At 50.2% G+C, this 23,553-nt stretch overlaps 1 pseudogene across 1 annotated transcript in view; it reads right to left on the reverse strand.

The window, feature by feature from the left end:
* LOC309621894 (cytochrome c pseudogene) overlaps nt 1-21,663 on the reverse strand; it is a 94,151-nt pseudogene extending 72,488 nt beyond the window's left edge. Inside the window, exon 1 of the transcript in view lies at nt 21,557-21,663. The product of the transcript in view is annotated as a cytochrome c pseudogene (transcript). The remainder of the gene's footprint in view (nt 1-21,556) is intronic.
* Nucleotides 21,664-23,553: the final 1,890 nt, after the last annotated feature.

Raw genomic sequence — 23,553 nt, forward strand, 5'->3', positions numbered from 1 at the left:
GATTTTAGTTTCTAATTTAGTTCCATTGTGGTCAGAACATACTTTGTATAACTTAAATCTTTTTAAGTTCATTGAGACTATTTTATGGCCCAGAATAAGATATGTTTTGGTAAATACTCAATGTGCACTTGAAAATAATGTATATTCTGCTGTTGTTGGATCGACTGTTTTACAAATATCAATTAGGTAAAGTTAGTTAATAGCATCATTCAAGTCTTTTATAGCTTTACAAAATTTCTACTTGTTTTATCAATTATTAAGAGAGTGATATCAAAATTCTGACTGTAATTGTGGATTTGCCTATTCCTCCTTGCAGTTCTTTTAGTTTTTGCTTCATGTATTTTGAAACTCTGTTATTAGGGACATAAAAGCTTAGGATTCTTAAGTTTTCTTGGTGAATTGACCACTTTATCATAATGAAATGTCCTTCTTTATGCCTGGTATAGTCTATGCTCTGATATCTACTTTTTTTAATGTTACTGTGGTTGCTGCAGATTTATTTTGATTAGTGTTAGCATGGCATGTATTTTCCAATCCCTTTTACTTTTAAGCTATCAGTTTCTTGATATTTAAAGTGTACTTCTTGACCCCCCTCAGCCTTACTCCAGGGACTTCCGCTGTAAAGTGCCTGGCATTGCTGGAGGGTACATGAACGAGCACGCATCCTTCCCTAGGGACACTGCTGTCCTGTGGGGCCTACACGTGGAGCTGACAGCACAGGTCGGGTGGGGTCTGACGGTTTCCTTTTTGTACGTGCTGACTGGCGATACTCAAACAGGGTAGAGACATTAGCGATCAGTAAGCGAGAGATGCCGCACATGCCCGAAAGAACCAGAATAAAATGCTAAACTCCAGCGTAACTGGAACACAGGCCACGTGTCAAAGGAAACACAAACCGAACAGTTTTGTTATGGAATAATTTCTAACTGATAAGTATCAGAACATGTCAGAGGTTTCCTGTCGTTTTTCAGGAATGCTAACTCAGGGGTATAAATAAATAAATAAATAAATAAATAAATAAGTGTACTTCTTGGGACATCCCTGGTGGGCCAGTGGTAAAGAATCTGCCTTCCAATGCAGGGAACATGGGTTCAATCCCTGGCAGGGAACTAAGATCCCACTTGCCACGGGGCAACTAAGCCCACACGCCACAACTACTGAGCTTGTGCGCCTCAACAAGAGAGCCTGTGTGCCCACAAACGACAGAGCCTACGTGCTCTGGAGCCCACGTGCCACAACTACAGAGCTCACGCGCCCTAGAGCTCACATGCCGCAAGTAGAGAGAGAAAACCCACACGCCACGACTAGAGAGAAGCCTGAGGACCACAACGAAAACCCAACACAGCCAAAAAAATAAAGTAAATAAATAAATTAAATAAATAAGTGTACTTCTTGTAGGTAGCCTACGGTTGAATCATACTTGTTTATCCAATATGACAATCTCTACCTTTTGATCAAGGTGATTAGACCATTTACATTTAATGTGATTATTGATATAGTTAGGTTTAATTCTCTTATTATGCTGTTTGTTTTCTATTTTTTCCAGCTGTTCTTTGTTCCCTCTTGTCTCTTTTTCTGCCTTCTTTTGGCTTGAGTTTTTTTGTGATTCCATTTTATCTTACTTCTTGATGTATTAGATCCATCTCCTCGTCATGCTAGTGGTTTGCTTCAGGGTTTATAGTATACATATTCAACTTAGTATACATATTCAACTTATCAGTCTGTCTTCAAGTGATGTCACACTACATCATGTATAGTATGAGAAACTTAAAACAATGTACTTTCTTTTCTCCCTTTCTGGCCTCTGTGCTATTTTTTCTCATACATTTTACCCTATGTGTGTTATGCAGCCTACAAAACATTGTCATTACTTTTGCTTTAGAACCAGTCAATTATCTTTTAAAGAGATTTAAATAATAAGAAAAAAGTCTTTTATTATTTACCCATGTATTTACCATTTCCAGAGATCATCATTCTTTGTGTGGATCCCGATTTCCATCTGGTATGATTTTCCTTCTGCCTGAAGGACTCCCTTTAACATTTCTCATAGTGTAGGTCTGCTGGTGACAAGTTTTTCCAGAACCTGGTCCTCAGGTCTTTTGCACTCAGAAGCCCAACACCACAATTTCTTAAGGTTAACACTCTCCAAAAATTTAAAGTGAACCAACATTTCCTGTCAGTCTGAAGTGGGGGCATGGAGAGCTGGATATAAATACTACAGCACCACTAAATTTCAGTCATACAAGTTCCTCTTTACGATTAATTCAGTAGGGGACCCTTCGAACTGATGCTTGGGGAGTGGGAACGATGCATGTTGAGAATCTACTATGTGCCAGGCACTGTGCTGAGCATGACACATACCTTGTCGGCTTGTGAAGGGGATGAGATGAGCCCAGCACCTGGTACATATCACCCCTCAGCAAAAGGTAGCCGTTAGGATGACCTTCCTCAATAATTTTAACAACGTCATGGGACAGCCATTTTGATCCCTGAGTGACAGATGAGAAAGCCAGGCTCAGAGAACTGAACCAGTGAGGGAACTGGGATTCAAACCCAAATCTGCGTGACTCCAAAGCCTGGGCTCTATACCACCTGCTCTGTCCTCCAGGGCCAGGAGTTGGCAGGGACAGGGCAGGACTGACCTTCAGGCAATTGAGCCCATGACCAGAGGAAGCATGGAAAAAAAATGTCCAGGAAATGGGGCTGCACTGACCCAGACACTGCACAGGAATCAATCTGAAGGGTCCAGGCAGGGATAAAAAGAGGCCCTGGCAACAGCAGGGGGGCAGAGGGAGCACTCAGAGCAGGGTCTGGGGCTATTTGCTCAGAAACCCAAAGCACTCCACCTACCCAGATTTGTACCCAGGACACGGAGAGCTTGACAGCACTTTTAACAAATCAGTATGTTTTTGCCTCAGCCGAGCAGCACGGCAAGTACAATGTGTGCAGGCATCAGAGGCATAAAAACTAAACTCTGATTCTGCAGGTTTTATTGGTCTCACCCATGGTTGCCCACGGCCACCCCCCAACTCAGGGATCACCCAGGGCCTGGCTGTGTGCTCTCAAAGCCCTGTGCTCCAATCCCCAAAACAATTAACATCTGTTTTCTCCTTATCCCTTTTTGTTTCTTTTTTTCTCTTTTCCTCTCCTTTTTTCTCTCCCTCCTCCTCCTCCCTTGCTGCCTGCCATCTCTGAGCACAGGGAAATGCCATCTCAGAAGTGTCGCCTTCCTTTAATCAGGACCTAATTCCTTATCACAGAGCTCAGAGATGAAGGTTTCCAGGAAGACAAAAATAAGGCACTAGCGGTGATTAACATTTCCCTGTTCTCTGGAAGAGATTTATTCCAGGGTGCAGGTTTCTTTTTAAAGAGCTTTAGCATGGGAGACGCCGCCGGGAGGCCAGCCCATGGATTAGTGGATACCCCATCAAGCAAAGCAAGAATTCAAAGGAAAGGAGGGTTGCCAAGCTGAGGCACAAGAGGGTGAGCCTTTAGGAAGAATTAGGGAAACTCCACGACGGGGGCTGGAGCTAGTCTGCCCCACCTCCAACACACCAGGGCAGCTGGATGTTATGGGTGCAGGGTCAGGAGAAGGGAGGGAACAAGGGCATCTAGATCACTTCTGCCAAGTGTGCAAGACTGTTTCCAGTTGTAAACCCCTCCTAATTTTCTTTCCCTGCCACCTCCCATCACACTGTGTGAGTTAAAATGGTCTCCATCCCAGAAGGTGATGAGAGAAGATCCCCATGGCCAGAGTGGAGGGCACATTGGGGAGAATCAGTAAATGAGGCCAAAACAGGCAGACCCAGGAGAAGCTGTTCCAGTCCTGGGGAGGAAGGATGCGGCGGGCGGGGCGGTGGGGGAGGGGTGGGGGGCTGGAGAGAAGACAGATCCTGCCAGGAGGCAGCAGATGGGGTCAGTGAGACTTGGTGACCGTGGCCATGTGGAAAAGCACTTATGAGAAATGGGTATGAAGACATCCCTACTAAGTGGCAGGACCACATCAAAACCCGGACTGTGCTCAAAAGATGATGTTTCTGAAGGGGATATGACGGTCAGAGGTGGAGGGGGTGGGAGCGGGGAAGCAGGGGTGTCTGCATTTTCTGTTCCTCCCTTTTTCTCCTGCACGTTTCAGGCCGGGTCCTCTTCCCCATCCCCCCCCCCCCCATGGTTCACCCTGTCTCCTAAGGGCTGACCTGCAGTCCAGGGCCCGGCCCATCAGCCCCTCCCTAGCTGGTGGCCTTATCTCTGAGCCTCAGTTTCTTCCTCTGTCAAGTGGGTTAATGCCCCCTTCCTCCCACCCTGTTGGGGATGCAGTGAAATTGTGGAAGTATAGGAAGCCGGGGGTGGCCCAGCACTGAGGTGATGGGGACCAGCATCTGTGCCCATCTGTGTGACTGGGTCCCTTCCATGCCCTTAGGTAACATTGGGTTTTACCAAATCTGGGGAATTAGAGGGTCCAACACAAACTAGGACCTCAATCAATAAGAGTGTCACATGAACACATCCGTTGATGGGTCCGAATTCTTGCTTTGACATTTAATAGCTGCATAACCTCCGGCTAGAACATAGAGCCATTCACTCCCTGGATTCCAAGCAAAAAAATCTCAGTAAAACAGACTCAGATTCCGGGACGGGGCTGGGGACTGAAGAACAGAAATATTTTTAATAACACCGTCGGGGAGACCGTCGTGTGCACATAGACACCCAGGACCCAGCATGTTTGGTTAAATTCTCTGCTGCCACTATCTTGAAATTCGTCATACCTTTAACTTGTGTTCTGTAAGTGAAGTCTGACAGGATGGTGGAGTACATGCGTGTGAGCAGAGGGTACATGCAATGTGTGTGTCCTCTGTTTTTTGCCACCCGTTCACGTATAATGTCCACGATGCCCCCATGAGTTCAGAATTCCAGGGACGCCTGTGTGGGGCAGCTCAGCAAGACTCACTGTGAGTACAAGGCAAGAGCGTTACGTCTACGGCTGAGTACGGGGGTCCTGACAGCCCCAAAAGGCTAGGCTTCTCATTTGAACCAGGACATTCTACAAGCACAGAAAGAACTCGGTGGTATTCTAAGAAACATAAATGTTCAGAGAACCTTTCTTTCTTACTTATGTTACTTCCCTGCACTAACCAACCACTGAAAATTATGACGGGAGGTGAGGAAAAGATAAAACAACTCCTGGTTCCTTTCCTTTCAGCCTTTCCTTCCTCATCAGTGAGCCAAAGGTAGAGACTGTTGGTAGCGTGGACGCATACCAAGAAGTGAAATAAAAGCTGTGGAGCTGGTTTTATGTAGTTTCCACTCTTCCGGGAAGAATGAAATGCACACTCAGGAATGAGCTTTGAAATACAAATTGTGTAATTTCAGTGATTCCCTATACCAATGAAATGCTCTTCTATTTGCATTTAAAGCTGGCATTGCACAAAATAAAGATGAACGGTAAAGTTCACACTAATAAATTCTAATTTTTCCTTACTTAGAACAACACTAACTAGGAAATAAAAAAGCACCATGACAAGAGAGAGAAAGACTGCAGCAGAAAGGAAAACGCTTTATATTTTCCAATGCTTAATGGCATTTTTTCCAGCTTTCTGAACAAGGGCCCCAAACATTCATTTTTCACTGGGCCCGCAAATTATGTGGCCAGTCCTGCAGTGAGAAGCCAGGCACCAATGCACTTCGCCTGGGCAGAGAGGCTGGGTTTCTGTTATATAACTTTTCAGCTGGTGGGATGTGCTAATTAAGCATGGGATTTTAGGAAATGTGAGTCCTGGAGGAAGTTTCTAATTACCTTTGCTCCGAAGGTAGGGAGAAGGTAGGCGGTGGGGAGCCGTGCGGGGGAGAGGAGCCCTGGGTCCCATGAGAGGCCGAGGTGAGACTGGAAAGAAGTGCGGCGGGAGGGAGGGAGGGGGCTGGTGTCTGGGGAGCACGCACTGCTGTGTGCACCTGGCCCCGTGCTTTCCGCACGCGGCTCGTTTCATACCACAGCCATCCTGGGGGATGTGAGTTCACCCCTTTTACAGATGAGGACACTGAAGTTTTGAGTGGTCAGGAGACTCATCTAAGGTCTCACAGCTAGTGAAGCACAGAACCAGGCGCTGATGGAGGCAGGCCTGGTGCCAACCAAGGAGACAGAAATACACCACTCCCCGCTAGTCCCGCAGTCCCGTGGGAGACAGACGATGAGGATGCAGTGGGATCGGATGGGGAAGCACAGGTGGTGTGGGAGCCAGAAGGGAACCCTAACCAGCCTGGGGTGTCGGGGGCCTCCCTGAGGAGGGGCTGTCTGCTCTGGGGCCTGAGGGTGAGCAGGGGTTAATCCTGCCAGGAGGAGGAGGAAGAGGAGGAGACAATTAGTTCACAGGCTTCCCTTGCTGAGCCGCTTTCATTCCCTCCCTGGGGAGGAAGCACCTTAAATTCACTGTCCTGTTGACAAAGGCCCCTCCAGACCCATGCCCCCTTCCCTGGGCTGCCCCTCCTCCTCCTCCCTCTTTCCCCCTTCCCCAAAGCAAAGGCAGCCCCTGGGGTCCCAGAGCAAGGCCTGATGTGTGTCGGGGGGGGGGGTCACTTGATCTCTCTGAGTCTCAGTTTCCCCATCAGTGAAGTGAGGGGCTTGGACAAGGGAAGAGAGTTCACCTCAATGAGCCCTCGTGTGTGCTGGGCCCTGGCCTCCCACCCTCCCCAGAGCCCTGGGCGCCAGGACTACGGTTCAGGTGTTCCCTCTTGAGACCTGAAGCACAAACTCTGTTCCTGCTCCTCCCCTCCCCCTGCCTGACATCAGGGGTCACCGAGCAGAACAACCATCTTCCACATCACCTGCATGGCTGCTCTAGGACCTGCTGTGGCTCCCACTGTCGGCTGCCTCAGGCCACCATGCCTCCCTACTCGGCAGCTTCACCACCCGCCATCCCTCCCACCCCTCCCTCCCAGGAAACTCCAGGCAAAGCAGGTCTTCACTGTGCACCCAACACCCTAACTCTACTCCCACCCTGCCAGGGCTTTGCTTCTGCTGGATCCACCCTCCTTTTCCCTCCTCCCTCTGAAGAACTCGTATTCATCCTTCAAAGCCCAGAATTCACCTCTGTGGTGAAGTCTCTTCCAGGCAGAGTAATCGCTCCTTCAACTGTGCCCCAGAACAGCTGGTAGAGGACATGTCCTGAGCCCATAACAAGTGCTCACCCGTCACCTTTGTCATCTAGCTTAATCCTCACCCCAACCCTGTGAGGCAGGATCATTATTATCACTGCTGTACAGATGAGGAAACTGAGCTCAGAGAGGTGTGCAACTTGCCTGAGGCCACACAGCCGAGAAGCAGTGGTGTCCCCACCTCTCCGCTTTGGGTGATTAACGGTGTCCCAGGTTGTCCCCCCAACTAGGTGGTGAGCAACTCAAGCGAGAGTCATCCTGAGTCCTCCCTCTGTCCCCAGAACCTGAGAAAGTGGGGCCTGGCTGGGTCAATGAAGGTTTGTTCAGTGAACACATCTGCCCCTGGATTCACACCTCCCAGCTGTGCCCTGCGGCGCCCCTCCCCCAACGCCCTTCCCAGTCCATATGCGGCCAGTCCTCTGCGGTCCCCAGAGCCGGCTCTTCAAGGAGGCCTGGCGCTTCCCCAAGAAACCCCTGAGCCTCTCTCCCCAGCTGCTTGTTTGGAGGTTGGCCCCCGATGAGGTGCACGTTCCCAGGGGCCCAGGACCTGCCTCTCCCGGACCCTCCTCAGAGCCCGGGCATCACAGGAAATGCTCAACACTCAGCTGAACGGAACATGGGTCAGTGACAAGTCCCACCACTGATGTCTGGGCCCCAGTTTCCCTGATGCACACGTCACCGTGTCCCTCCTCCACGAGGCCAGGGAAAGAGCCGGGACCCTGGGGTCATCCAGGCCTGGGCTCTCATCCCCTCCTGCCACTGGTGAGCCGAGTGACCTGGGACCAGTCAGCTCATCCCTCAGAGCCCAGACTCCCCTGCAGAAAAGTGGGAGCAGCAGTGCCCATGGCGGGGGGCGGTGTGAGGCTGATGGGGTTCAGCATGTGCCCCGCCCCACACACCGTAGACCCCACCCCCGTCCCCTGCAAAGGCAGCAAACTGTAAGTTGCATCCAGTTCAGAGCTTCTGAATGAATCCTTTATCCAGCAGCCTCCGAACCCCCCCAGCCCCACCCCTCCTTCCCAGGCCCCAGCCAGGCCTCCAGCCCACCTCAGCCCTGCTGCTCCGAACATAATTTGTGTGGTGTCTGCACACTTTACAACCATTATACAGAATAAATCTCCCAGGCTGTTTAAATTTCAACTTTTTATCCCCCCCCCAAAAGCAATGGCTGCATTTGGCAAAGGTCACACATAAAACACAGGATACAGGACAGGAAGAGGAGGCCAGGACTCGATTAGGGAGCAGGTGCCGTTCATTAGGGAAATCCCAGCTCCCCTTCCAAGGAGCACGCGCTCTTCCAGAGCTGCAAACCCAGAGAGAAGGCATTTCTGTCCCCAAGCCTCAGAAATGCGTGATGTGGGAGCTCCGAGCTGAGCGGCTGCTACAGCAATACCGTGAGCTCTGGGTGTTGAGCGCCTGCTTCCTTGGGCCCCGAGCCCCGCACAGCCCGGAGTGTTACCCCCCCGCACGGTGGGGGCCACGCGACGCTGAGAGGAAGGGACTCGCCCAGGATGGCGCAGGGCACTAAGAGGTGGGGCTGGGATTGGAACCCAGGTCTGCTGGCTCTCAGGGCCCTGCTCCTCTCTGGATTCTCTGCTCCCTGGGAACGCAGGAGGATCGCGATGGGAAAGGTGAACAGAGAAGTCAGCCCGGTCCAGGTGGATGCCCACCAGGCTTTGGGTTCCATCTTGGTACCAGAAACCTTAAGTACAGGCCAGAAAAAACACAGAAACAAACAACCATTGATGAATTAGTGCAGCCAACTGTGTGTTTAGCTGCAGGATGTGCACAGAGTGCAGTCACAGAATGGATTCTGAAATGATGCACCTCTTCACCTCCAGGGGCAGCAGAGCCCACCTGATCTGAGACCAGCCCCACGACCCCCTCCCCACCTCCCTCCCCAGCTCTCTCTCTCCGGGTCAGAGGAGGAATGAAGGGGACAGGAAGCCAGGTCTATCTTTATCCTTGGGATGTCTGTGCCTTTCCATAGGATGTGAGTAACAGGATGACGGCAGCCTCTGTTCACTGCAAACGCCCTAGAGGCAGAACCTTCTCCCGGCCCAGAGCACGTGGGTGCTCGCACACCCTCCCCAGAGGTGAAAGGACTTCCTGGGGCAGAGCGAGGGCAGGTGGTCTGGCCCAGGTCACCCAGAAACCCAGAGGGGCAGCGGGCACCCCTCCAGATGGGCTGGAGGGACCAGCCTGGAGGGACCAATGAATAAATGCTCTGAAGAGGGACACATGACCAGATGGGAGAGTAAATCTGCGCCTGACTGACTGTCTACACAGATCCTGCAAGGATGGTGGAGGGAAGGAGGGAGCAAGATTGGATGGACCTCCGAGAGCAGACAGAGGGAAGCCTTGGGGCATGGGGAAGCAGAGGTCTTCCCCGCGCTGTCTCCTTTGGTCTGGCTGCCGCCCTATGGAGGAGCTCCATCATGATCACAACCTCAACCTGACCTCATGAAAGTGGGATGTGAAGCACAGAGATGTTAGGTAACTTGCAGCACATCACACAGCTCATGGGGGCAGAACTGAATCCCAGCCCAGACACTCGGCTCCCACAACACGCCTCGGGCTGCTTCCCCAAATCTGCCGTGGGCCTCCAGGCTCGCCAGGAGACTTGGCCTCCTTTATAAACTTAATAAAATCCAGCTCTTTATGTCAGAATAAAACCTTGCCAGATCCTTCTAAATTGCTCCAGTGTTCCAGCTCTGGGTTCACCATCAAATCGTTCCATGTGCTTAGGGCTGGGTGTTGGCTGGGAGCTCTTGTCTCTTCTGATGATTGTTTCTGACATGTTTTAGTTTGTTCAGCTTTCCTGGCCCTGCCGTGCGTTGGGGTCCAAGAAGGCCAGGCAGCTGCACTCTGTCCCCAGGCTGAGGACGAAAGGAGGGTGGGGCATCTTTGCAGGTGGGCACCTCCCCCTGCCACGGCTCCCAGCGCCCTCACTCCACCCTCCAGGACAGGGGCATCCAGGGACCCCCTGCCCCCAGACCGTGCCTGCAGCTTCCTCTCCCCAAACCCCAACTCTCCAAGAACACACGCTGCTCCCCAAGTACTCCTGACAGGCCCGTGGCTCCCAGGCCCTTGCACAGGCTGTTCCCTCTCCCGGGAATGCCATTCCACATCTTCTTCATGTGGAGAAATCCTGCTCATCCCCCAAGACCCAGGCACGAATGGAGGGTGGGGAGGAGCTAACAAATTTACCCTCCTGCCATGTGCCAAGGGCGCCGCAAGGGGTGAGCACCTTCAGCGAGTCCACTGCCACCTGGGCACTGATCACAGAGTGGGCTTCATTAGCCCATTTTACAGATGGAGAAACTGAGGCGCTGAGACACTGAGTAACCTATTCAAAGTCACCCAGTGGTCAGTGGCAGGGCTGGGATAAACCTGACCAGGTCGGCCGACCCACAGATCAGCCTTGTCCACCACCCCTGGCTCTGGGCATCCTCCTGACCCCGGGAAGGGCATCACTCCCTCCTTCATGTCTCCTGGAGCATTACTGAGCATCCTTTCCTCATGGTCGTTCCCTGTCTGTCTGCCACTATCCCTGACTGGTCCCTCCTCAAGGAGAGGAGCAGGCTGAATTCTTCTCTTGCTCACTCTGTGGGTCAAGGAGAGCCACGTGGCCCCATCCCATTCCCATGTCCTGGTGCCCAACTCTGCCCCAGAGGGAGACAGACCCCAAGAGGATCTGTATCCTCTTGCTGTACTTGCCTAGGTTAAGCCTCTGTGTTGGTGTCCAGTTCACTTTTTCCCATGTTCCCAGTTCACAGCTTCTCATGAGGAGCTGGGGGCTCAGGAAGGAAGGGTGGGTGAATCACGTGGGAGCAGATTTAAGTTCAGCAGCAGCAGCCTGATATGCCCAGTACTGGGACAGGTTCCCCTGTTTGGTGGTGAGCTCCGCATCCCTGCAAGAGTTCAAGTTATTACAGGACAGTGAAGAGAGTGTTTCCTGCATTACCAGGGGTGCTGGACTAAGGCGGCTTCCTGTGCTAAGATTCTGACTCCAGGGTGTCTATTTCAATGCCACGTTCCTCCGGATTGATTCTGTGATTCCAAGGGTTCAGTAAGTGAGGCTCCAGGTCTTCGCCAGAGTTTCCTTAATTCTGCAGCTCTCGGGCCTGTGAGTCCTTGAATGCTCCTGTGAGTCTAGAATTCTAGGATTCTGTGAAAAGGACCAGATGCTCAGGTTCTGTGATTCAAAGACTGTGTGAAAGCATCTGTGAGTCTGTGAAAGATGCTCTAATTCCAAGATCCCATGCATTGCAGATGCCATGAAAGGGGCTGACAGATCTGAAAATCCTGGACTGGGAGAGAAGGAAGGTTCCCCAACCCCCCCCCCTCCGGTTTCAGCATCTGCAGGGGGAGGACACTGGGACCTCCTCTCAGCACTAACATGCGGGGTCCCCGGGAGCCCTCATCTCCACATTCCCCCTCCTTACCTGGCTCAACCCCCAGGCCCCAGTTGCTGAGGGGGTGACACAAGTCCTGAAGCCCCAGGGACAGAGCCATTGTGACCATTACATTGATGGATGTGCCCCAGATGAGCCCTTTGCTGTTCTGTCCTTGTTTTCCTGTTGCCTTAATTATGAGGAGCAGCCTTTGCTGAGTAGAATTTTCTGGTGCATCTCCCGCGGTATAAGCAGCTTGGGGACAGGAAGCCAGGAGCCCAGTTTCATTTCAGTTCTGTTTGTGTTTCCTGGTCCTCTCACCCTGCTCCTCGGAGCTCTTCTCCTGTGTTCACTGTTTAACCTGGGAGCTCTCAGTGGGCTCTGAGCACCGGCTGTCCTGCCGGTTCACTCTGGCTTCTCTGGAAGGAACTGGATCCCAGGGAGGGAGACATGGGAGACAGGTAGGGAGGGGCCGGAATTCTGGAGGCTGGGTCCACAGTCGGTCCTCCAGGACGTCCCAGGGTGGCCCCCTCCCACCCACACCGACCTCAGCGGGCAGGTGGGTGTCCTGGGCACCTGCGGCAGAGAGGGAACCCGGAGTCCAGAGCCCAGCAGACTTGGCTGTGGAAGAGAGAAGCAGGGGTGGCTGAGGTTAAATCTACCGCAGCCTGGGTGCAGAGGCCTGCACGTGAGGGAGGGGGAGTCCCTCGGGGCCAGGCGGCGAGGGCACCCACCAACCTGCTCCCTGTGGTCCAGACGGCAGGAGCATCTCTGGCAGCTGCTGCCCGGGCCCCTCTGGTCAGATGTGAACAGAGGGGAGCCCGCACCCACCCCAGGCCAAGGCAGGACAGGCCTTTGGCTCAAGGACCAGAGCCCGGGCTGCCTGCACGTGGAGAGATGCCGTGAGGCCAGAGCATCAGGGGGCAGATCAGAACCGTGCAGCCTCATTACCCTCCGGCCTGTTTCCCACCGCATGGGGCTGAGGTGGCGGCTACGCTAACCACACGGACAGCCGGGGTGACGCAGGCAGCTGGGGTCAGGGCCGAGGGGAGAGAACCCAGGGCCCAGGGGCCTGAGGGAGGGGCTGGCCTGGGAGAGAAGGGGGGCGGGCAAAGGGGGGTTGTGTTCAGAGCCCCCACCCCTCACCTGTGACGGGCACTTCACACACTCTGTCTTCTGTAATCCTCACTCACAACAGCCCTGGGAGCCTCTGTTATTATCCCCATTTTTCAGATGAGAAAACTGAGTGTCCACGATGATATGACATGCCCAATTCACCAGCTGTTCAGTGACAGGGCCAGAATTCCCACCCAGGCCTGTCTGGCTCTAAAGCAGGTGGTTTTCCTTGTGCCCCAATCAATACAGACATGAAATAACCAACACTGACAGGCTCCATCAGGCACAGGCATCAGGCCCGCAGGAAGGGCCCTGGAAAACTGAAGCTCAAACCGCGGTCTGCTCACTTCCTAGATGCGTGCCTTGGGCCTCCCTCAGCCTCAGTTTCCTCATCTGTAAAATGGGAGTGATGACCCTACCTATGGTGATAGCAGGAGGATTAGAATGAGACCTGTGTGCCTGGCACACAGTGGGCCGTCAATAAACATGAGCCGAGGCAAGATCTGAGGCTGGGCTCTGAGCTCTCTGCTGGCTCCTTTCCTGGAGCTCTCTGGTTCCTAACTCTTTTGTGAATCCATCCATCTGTCTGTCCATTCATCCATCCATCCATCCACCCATCCACCCATCTGTCTGTCCATTCATCCATCCATCCATCCACCCATCCACCCATCTATCTATCCACCCACCCACCCACCCATCCATCCATCCAGCTGTTCTCTTGCTGATTTACAGCATGAACCTAGAACTGCTTTGTGCAGGAGGGAGACACTATGAGGGATAAGACTGTCACTGATGCCCGAAGGCCCTTCCAGCCCAGTGAGAATGACCACAGGTAGAGGTCTGGTGGAGTCCCGAGGGAGCACTGGGGAGGGAGCACTCTCCCCGGGGGAGTCGGGGAGGACTGCGGGAGGGAGGGGCGAGGTCATCACCAGCCTCAGCAGAGGAGGAAGGGCGTTCTGGGCTGAGGCACGGCATGTGCAGAGGAAGGGAGGAGCAGAAGAGCCTGGCTCATGTGAGGAAGAGCTCAGTGTGGCTGGATCCCAGGTCCAGCACCCGGTGGGCGTGTCATGGGGGAGCAGGGAGAAGACACAGCCTGAAAGGAGGCAGGGCCAGACTCGGAGAAGCCTTGAATTCCAGGCCAAGAAGGTTGAACTTGAGCGCACAGGCAGTTAGGAGGCACTGAAGGTTCTCGAGCTGGGGCATGGCAGGAAAATTCACATATTAGAAAGCACCTTCCAGCAGCAGGACAGGAGTGAGGGGACCCGCTGGGAGGCTGGTGCATCTCCTGGGCCCGGTACTTTAGGGCCCTCCTCTCACAGAGGGTTTCCTGGCACACAGGGACCGCAGGTTGGATGACTCGGGTGCAAATAGCAGGGCGGATGGGCTGAGCAGTGGTTCAGGGTCAGTTCAACCCAGAGCCCAGCGCGTGACCCAACCCACAAACGCACAGCTCACACAGCCCCACAAGGTCCGAGGGATTCCCGGAGTCAGCGCCTCCCCCCGTTCCCACCCACCCCCAACGGCCTCACCACCAAGGGGACTGTTTCAACCCCTCACCCCTCCTCCTGCTCCCCTCCCCGCTCCTGTCCTTCTCAGCAGGTGAGCTCACTCCTCTGCCCAAAGAAACCCCAAGCCTCAAAATAGAAACTCCCTAGATTTCCTGACACCAAACATGCAAAGCCCCCGGCACCCACACAGCCCTCCTCTTCCTCCTCCTGGAGATGGAGATTGTCCCCTCCCTCTGTCTGGGCTCAGACATGCTCTGTCAGGGCCCTCCCACCCACCTCCTCAATCTGTCCAGGGGAAGAGGGAGGGGCAGCTTTAATCTCTTTATCTATCTGTCTGTCTGTCTATCTATCTATCTATCTATATTTATTTCTCTCTAGCTCTATCGTCCCCTCCCCTTCACACCTGATTCATATTTGGTTATATTCAAGTCTCTCTCTCCTTATAACAAACAGCAAGCAAACCTGAACTCGACGTCCCTGCCAGCTGCGTCCCTCTCTTTCCCTGCCGCCACCCGTTGCTGCCGCATCTCCGGGCCAGCCCTCCACCCGCCTCACCTGCTTTAACCCCCGCCACTGACCCGCGAGTTGCTACCACTCATCCCCGCGTTACAGAGGGGGAAACCAAGGCTCACGAGGTGCAGTGAGCTGCCCAAGGCCCCCCGTCCCCCCACCGGCAGAGCCAGGCTGGAGCCCGGGGATCTCGCTCAGGCTCATGGGCCTCCTCAGTGCCCCCCGAGCTCCAGTAGCTTCTCTGATCCTCCCGTGCGTTCGCCACCTCCACCCTCCACCTGCACGACATGGATTTTGATTCAATCTGTCCCTTTAAATTGATTTGAAATGAACTCCCTTTTTCAATTTGCCTCACCCCGAGCAATAACATCCATGAAATCAAGGGTTTAATGCATTAATTGCGTGTGAGTATTTTTCCCGATACCCATTAAAATAAATACATGACTGGTAAAATATAAAATACTAATGTTTGTCCATGCAGCACCCGCAGTCACCTCTCAGACCCCCACTCCCTGGGAGACCCCGGGGCTGCTGCTGGAGAGGCCGGGAGGAGGGGGAGAAGGCGGCATCTGGGCAGTGGACGTGGCCTGGCCGCTCCCAGCCCAGCCCGGCCCAGGGCAGCGGCAGTTTCTTTCTCCTAGGGAGGCCCCACCCTCATCTGCCACCCCAGGCTGGGTCTTGGAAAGGGAAACACCGTGGCGGCTGGACGGGGCCCACTGACCACAGGCCCAGGAGGGAGGACCCTGGGGGAAGGGACCAAAAGGCCGTGATGGCCTCAGTGGCCCTTTAGAATAAGATGCACGTGGGATGCTCATCACATACCCCTCCCCCTCCCAAAGGAAGCCCCAGGCACCAAGAAGCAGAATTCCCGGCTCTGCACCACCGCAGGGAGAGAAGCCCGGAGGTGCCTTCTGTTCCTGTGCAAAGGGTCCTGCCAGAAATGAAGACAGGAAACTACAAAGGAAAATCTGACAGCAAGAAAAGGGAACAGAACCTTCCAGAAAGGCAGCCACATCCCCAACCAGCCGCAGCAAACATGGTGGGGTGGGGAGCTGGCAGAAGAGCTTCCAGGCTGGAGTTGGGGCTACAGGGATGGGAAAAGTGTGCTGAGATGGGGTGTCTGCTCTGGGCCCACGAGAGGGGATGTGGTCAAGCTGAAGGAAGTCCAGATGTAGCACCGGCGGGGGCGGGGACCCCAATTCAACTGCCCCAAAGAGTTTGTGGGGGAAGGAAGGTTTTCCACTGGGAAAGAGAAGCATCAGGGGCCACGTGGGACAGACAGGCCTGAGTTCAAGTCCCAGCTGGGTGCTGGGTGTGGGTACAGGGCAGGGTTGGACCCATCTGGGAAGCAAGGTTGAGGTCAAACTGGACATGAATTTATCTGCAGTCATGATCTCCCAGTGGGGTACCTAGAAAGGGCTGATACTGGCACTGGAGTTTCGGGGATGGTCACAATGAAAAAACGCCTACTGTGTGCTGAGCACCGGCCAAGGCACGTTCCACGTGCCTTGAGAAGGCAGCATCTCAACAAGCCTTCAGTAGAAGCAGCCGAGGATGCAGGAAGCACTAATCCCCCCCCTCACAGAGGGACGGGGAGCCTCAGAGAGGGGAGGGACTCATCCAACGTCTCGTGTGCCGGAGGCCAGAGCTGGTCTCCCACCCAGGCCTGGACAGAAGCAGGGTCTCCTTGGAATGCAGGTTCCAGGGCCCCCACCCACTTGAAGATCTACCAGATGGAGACAAAGAGGGAGTGAAAGTAGCAGGAAATTTGGAGATAATGGGCCTGGCTTCCAATTCCATTTCCAACTCAAGTGCCTGAGCAAATCCCGCACATCTCTGAGTCTCCATTTAACACCTTCACAATCCTCCCTGCTCCTCATTCCTAGCCCAGCGCCCTGCACACACCTGTCTGTAAAATGGGTCTGTAAAATGATCACTGTCAAGTTAGAAAACCCATGGAAAGTTTCCGGCATACAGTAGGTACCCAAGAAATGGTAGCTCAGTAGAAGACCAAGGCTGCCTGGACCCAAATCCCCAGAGATTGCATCCCCGTGAGCAGAGCAGCCCTTCCTCAGGCCAACATGCCTGATGCCAGTCGGGCTCCAGTGACCAAGCCTCCCAACCATGAGGCAGCTGTGAAGAGGGGGGAGGCATGTCCTCCTAGCACAGAAGTCCCCTCCCCATGTCTGTCTTCTCCCACATAATTATATTTGCAACTGGGACAGATGAGGTGTTGGAATTTTCATCCCATTTGTCGCAGACCTTTGAGCCAGGATATACCCATGCAACTGAAAAAGGAGAAATTCAAAGCCATCCTCTGAGCGGGAGTTAACTATCTTCCCTCCCTTGTAACTCTACTAATGAACTATAATTGCAAAGGTAGACCCTTTATTGAAATCTGATAACCAATTCACTTTGGGACAAAGCTGTTCCCAAGACCTGAAGAAAGAAAGAAGTGTATATTAATTAGCTTAATTCTTTATCTATATAAAAATCAAGAAAACAAAAATATTGACTAGAGAACAACTTGCCAATAGACAGTGGCTGCCCTGGGGAGATGCTGGTTTCTTTCGTTTGTTTGTTTTTCTGGGACTTGTTTATAACCTTCTGTTGATCAGACCTGGATCCGAGAGAACGTGGGAATTACATGGAGAGGGTGGATGGAATGAGACCCTGGAGCAGACATGGGGAGAATTGGGATGAGTTTGCAGCAGGAGTTTGGGTTTAAAAGATCTCAAGGTGCCAGCCCCCTTCTTCCTCAGAGTCTGACAAGATGGTCCTTTTACACTCATCCCCTCTCAGGGAAGAATGTGGTCCTCAGGAGGGTGGCCGTGTAGGTGAGGCTGTGCCAGTCAGGGATCCAGTGTAGGCTGGGTTCCTAGAAGCAGAGTAGGATGGGGACCTGTGGGCAAGTGGCTTGTGGAGGGGGCTCTCAGGAGGGGGTCGAGGGAAACAGGGGAGGGAGGAGAGGAGCGGGGCAAGGCTGAGGGCTAAGCTCGAGTCTGGCCCCAGCCTGAGCCCACAGGGAGCCCTGGAGCGTGGTGCCCTCCCAGCAATGAGCCGGGCCTTTTGTAGCTGTGTCCACTGGTCATTAATTGGAGGTCACCAACTGGGGAAAATGTAACCTCAGCCTTTTCAGGGTGAGTAGGAAGTCAGCTCCCTTCAGCTGAGGTTAATACTCACCTCCACTAGAGCATGGGTACACTGGCCCAGGAAAGAGGATCTTGCATGGCAACCCCCATACCTGTTGTGGGTTGAAAAAATTCACGTGTTGTGGGACTTCCCTGGTGGTCCAGTGGTTAAGACTCCTCGTGTCCACCTCAGGGGGTGCGGGTTCGATCCCTGGTCAGGGAACTAAGATCCCACATGCCGCAGGGCACAGCTATAAAAAAAAAAAAAATTCATGTGTTGAATTGTCCTCCAAGAATTCATATGTTGAAGTCCTAACCCCAAGTAACTCAGAATGTGCCCTCATTTGGAGATAGGGTATTTACACAGGTAACAAGTTAAAATGCGGTCATTAGGGTGGGTCCTAATTCAATGTCATTAAGGTCCTAATAAAAACAAGAAATTTAGACATAGACATGCACGCAGGGAGAAGGACGTGTGAAGATGAAGGCAGAGACCAGGGTGATGTTTCTTCACACCAAGGAATGCCGAAGATTGCCAGCAACCCACCACAAGCGAGGAGAGAGGCAAGGAACAGATGCTTCCTCACAGCCCTTGAAGGAACCAACCTTGCCAACACCTTGATGTGGGACGTCTAGCCTCTTGGAACTGTGAGACAATGAATTTCTGATGTTTAAGTCACCCAGTCCACTTTGTTACGGCAGCCCGCGAAAAGAAATAAGGCCAAACTCTGACTCCGAACATGATTCTGCCCATGCAGCATCCAGGCCTTGCCTTTGATATCAGCTTCCTAATCTTCCTTGAGGAACCTCTGAGCAGCCCTCTAAGTCCTTGGGGGTCCTGCAGAAATCACTCCACCCTCATGTCAATCTGGCCACCCAGAGTCCTGTATCTGCCTGGCCACAGTTATTGGTTCAGAAATGAGCACATGACCCAACCTGAGCCAATGAGGCTGAATTCTGGGACTTTCTATGGACTTGGAGACAGCAGGGTGTGAGCATGGTCCCAGCTGTGGGATCACCTAGAAGAAAGGGCCTGCAGGAAAGTGAGGCCTCCATGACAGAGACTCAGCCAGGAATGGAGACCTGATGACATCATTTATTTAACTAATAGGATTTCGTTTCCCCCATCATCCTAATTTCTATCTATGTGTATATATTGCATCAAATGTATAGCTGTTTCAGATCAATTTGGGAACATAAATTTTAAAACTACAAAAAAATGGATAGATTCAGACTGTAGTCCAGGGTGATCTTGAACTGGGAGGTAAGACTGCATTATTAAGGAAAAATTAGAGTGATCATTTATTGAAGTTGAATTATATACTACATGTGCTGAGCATTAATGCATTTGTTTTACATGCATTACCTTAAGCCCCACAGTCATCCCTCTGAAGTAGGGCCTGTTATTCCTTCAACTTTTTCAGTTGAAGAAACTTGTGTTACTTTCAACCAGCCATTTCGCTACCCTGATACCAAAAACAAAGATAAAACACAAAAAGAAAACTACAGACCAATATTCCTTGTTTATGTCTCCTGCTTTCCTGTGCATTACCTGAACAATTTTTAGACTTCAGTTTTGATTTATCTATGGTGTTTTTAGTATATCTTTTTTTATAGCTTCTTTAGTGTTTGTTCTAGGTGTTACATTATATCTACATCACTTATTACAGTCTCCTGGTGGCATGATTTTACCAGTTTGAGTAAATATAGAAAACTTGCCTCCCTTTACCCTCCCCCATTTAAAACATAAATGTCTTAACTATTTCTTCTATATACATTTAGAACCATTTCAAATAGGGTTATAATTCTTGTTTCAACCATCAAAAACAATTTAGAAAACTTAAGAGGAAAAGTCTATTGTATTTACCCATATTTTTGCTTACTGTGTTCTTTCTTCTTGGTATTCCAAGATTCCTTCTTTTATTGTTTCCTTTCCATTTAGAGAATTTTTTAACCATTCTTTTAGGGTAGGACTGCTGGCAACAAATTATCTTAGTCTCCCTTCATTTGAGAATGTCATGGCTTCCTCTTCATTTATGAAGGATGTTTTCACTGAATATAGGATTCTAGGTTGACAGTTCTTTTATTTCAGCACTTAAATATATTTGCCACTTCTTCCTAGCCTCTGCGGTTCCTGAAGAGAAATAAACTGTCATTCTAATATTTATCCCTATTGGTAAGGTATCAGTTCTCTCTCTCTGCTTTCAAGATATTTTGTTTAATTTTTAGAAGTTTGACTATAATGTGTCTTGGTGTGGATTTCTTTGGTTTTTCTTACTTGAGATTCGTTCAGCTTCTTGAATGTATAGGTTTATGTCTTTTGCCAAATTTTGGAATTTTTCAGCCATTATTTCTCTGACTACTTTTTCAGATCACCACCCACACTTCTCTTCTCCTCTGGGATTCTAATGATGCAAATGTTAGATCTTTAGTTATAGTTCCATAGATCCTTGAGGCTCTGGGTTTTTTTCCTCCAATTATATTTTTTCTTTGTTATTCAGATTGGGTAATTTCTACTGCCCTGTCTCCAAGTTAACTGACTCTTTTGTCCCCTCCATTCAGCTATTGAACACATACATTGACTTTTTTATTTTGGTTATTGTTATTTATGACACAGAATATAGTCTATCTTGGAGAATGTTCCATGGGCACTTGAAAATTAATGTGTGTTTTGGATGGAGCATTCTGTACATGTCAATTAGATCCTCTTGATTGTTTGCTCTGCTCTAGATTTTTGCTGATTTTCTGTATATTAGTGGTATCAATTGCTGAAACTGTGGTTTTGAAGTCACCAGCTATAATTTTGGATTTGTCTATTTCTCCTTTCAACTTTATCAGTTTTTGCTTCATGTATTTTGAGGCTCTATTATTTGGTGCATACATATTTAGGATTGTTATGTCTTCTTGGTGAGTTGATTCTTTTAACATTATGTAATGTCCCTCTTTCCTCTCTGTCTAGTAATTTTCTTTGCTCTGAATTCTACTTTATCTGATATTAATATGACCACTCCTGGGTTTTTTTTTTTTTCAATTACCAAGAGAATTTAGTGGAATCTCTATAGCCCATGACCAGAGAAAGATGAAACCCTGCCAAAAGTTCCAGATTCTGGGAACCAACTCCAGGCTGGACACTGCTTTTGGGGGATGGATGATGTCCCTACCTTAGTCCCAGGGCTTGAGGGAGCCCAGTGCAGCTGCTCAGACCAGAGTCCTGCCCACAGCAGTGTTGAAGACTTAGGGGTTGGAACTGGCTGACTGGCTGGGACCCGGTGCTGAGGATGGGACATCTCAGTCACCAGTCACTGAGGCTCCTGGTGAGAAGGGCTCGGTGATGCCTGTCCATCTTCATGGTTTTGTTCCAGGTAAGGAAACTGAGGCCAGGCAGAGAGTTTGGAAGGGGCAGCCCAGCTAGATGCCCAGGAGTTGGGTGAGGCTAGGATTCAGCCCAGGACCCTGGCCTGGCCTGCCATGGGAGCCCATTCCCCTTCCCGCCCAGGAAGATAGTCAGCTGAGGGGGTTAGCCTTGCCCTGTCTGACATCTTGTTGAAGGGTGAGGCAGTTCAGTGTGCATGGTACACAGGACCACAAAGCCTGGGAGCATCACGAGGCCTAGGATCTGGTACTTCAGGTAGGAGAGGTACCTGTCCCAGCCCAGTATCAGGCTGTTGGTGTAGGTGACTCAGAACCGGGGGTAGGTAGGAGCCATGAATAGAAATTCACCAGCTGCTCAGCTGGCCTCACATACCAGTCAGCCTTGAAGAATTCCCAGAACTTGTCCCACAGCTCCTGGCAGCTCTCGGCCAGCATCCAGCCCTCCAAGATGTACCAGAGACCCAGCACAGGGAAAACCATCAACTAGTTGACAAGGACCTTCCTGAGGATGTTTAGGAGGCCACAGCAGTTGGACACAGGGAGCAGGTAGTCCAGGCAAAGGTATCAACATTGTATGAAGGGGCCCATGCTGTAGGCCACCACAAACGTGCTTGATGAGCACCTTGGGTCAAAATTCTGTCAAGGCCACGCACAAATCTCCCAGGACTGGTATGTATTGTCCCCGGCCTCCATGAGAGTGCCACAGCCCAGATTATTGGTGATGAACAGTGCATGGCCTTGGAACAAGGGCTGCCCTGCAGCCTACAGGCCACACAGCCAGTTCCAACCACCATATACCATCACCTGCCCCTACTTCTTTAATCAACATTTTCATGGTGTATCTTTTTCCATTCTTGTAATTTCACCCCATCTATGTTGTTGTATTTGAAGTGAGTTACTTGTACATAGCATATTGTTGGATCATGTGTTCTTGGGGTAATTGTTTATTTTATTTTGTTTTTGGTCTACTCTGCCAACCTCTGCCTTTTAATTAGTGTATTTAGCCCATTTACATTTAATTAGTGCTATGTTAAGGCTTAGGCTTATGATGTTATTTTTTATTTTCTGTTTGGTTTCTTTGTTTCCTATTCCTCTTTATCTTTCTACCTTCCTGTGCATTACCTGAACATTTTTTTAGGATTCCATATTGATTTATTTAGTGTTTTGAGTCTGTCATAGTTTTATTGGTGTTTGCTCTAAGTATTATGAGATATGTACATAACTTATTGTACTCTACTGGCATTGATGTTTTACCACTAAGAGTTAAGTGTTAACACCTTACTTCCATTGAGATCCCTTTACCCTTCACACTTTTTAAGTAACATAGTCTTAAACACTCCCCTTAGAGATATTGAATACCACAGTAGATGGTTTTTAAATTTTGCCTCTACCACAAAATATGTAAGAAAACTCATGAGAGAAAGGATTGCATATTCTATTTACCCCTATCCATTCTGATAGTCTTCATTCCTTTTTGAATTTCCAAGCCTCCTTCCGCTACCATTTTCTTTCTGCTTAGACAATTTCCTTTAATCCATTCTCTAAGGATACATTTTCTAGCAATAAATTCTCTTAGCTTTTCTTCATCTGAAAATGTCTTTACTTTCCCCTAATTCTTGAAGGACATTTTCACCAGATATAGAATTCATGGTTGACAGTTCTTTTCTCATACCTGAAAAACTGTTGTACCACTTAACCTGAGCCTCCACAGTTTCAAAAGAGATATCCACTGTCATTCAAACTAATGTAACTTATAAGTAACAAGTAGTTTCTTTCTGGATGCTTTCAAGACTTTTTCATTGTCTTTAGTTTTTGAACATTTAATTATAATGACTTGGCATCAGTTTCTCTGAGTTTATCCTATTTGGGATTTGCTAAGCTTCTTTAATCTGTAGGTGTACGTGTTTCATTAAATTGGGGAGGTTTTAGACATTATTTCTTCAAATACATTTTTACTCCCACTCTCTCTCCTCTCCTTCTGAGACTCTAATGATATCATTGTTAGTTCTTTTGCTATTGTCTCTCTGGTCTCTGAAACTCTGTTTATTTGTTTGTTTGTTTGTTTCAGTCTATTTTCTCTCTTTTGTTCAGATTGGGTAAATCTGTTGATCTGTCCTCAAGTTCACTGATTCTATCTTCTATCATCTTCACTCTACTGTCAAGCCATTCACTGAGTTTTTTATTTTGGTCATTGTATATTTAGTACTATAATTTCCATTTGGTTCTTTTTTATAACTTATATTTCTTTGTTGAGATGTTTTTCATTTGTTTCCAGAGAATTCATAATTGCTTATTGAATCATTTTTGTGATGGCTGCTTTAAATCCTTGTCAGATTACTCCAACATTTGATTCATCTCAGTGTTGACATC

Source organism: Balaenoptera borealis (assembly GCF_965194805.1).
Source record: "Balaenoptera borealis genome assembly, chromosome: 1".
Lineage (NCBI taxonomy): Eukaryota > Metazoa > Chordata > Mammalia > Artiodactyla > Balaenopteridae > Balaenoptera > Balaenoptera borealis.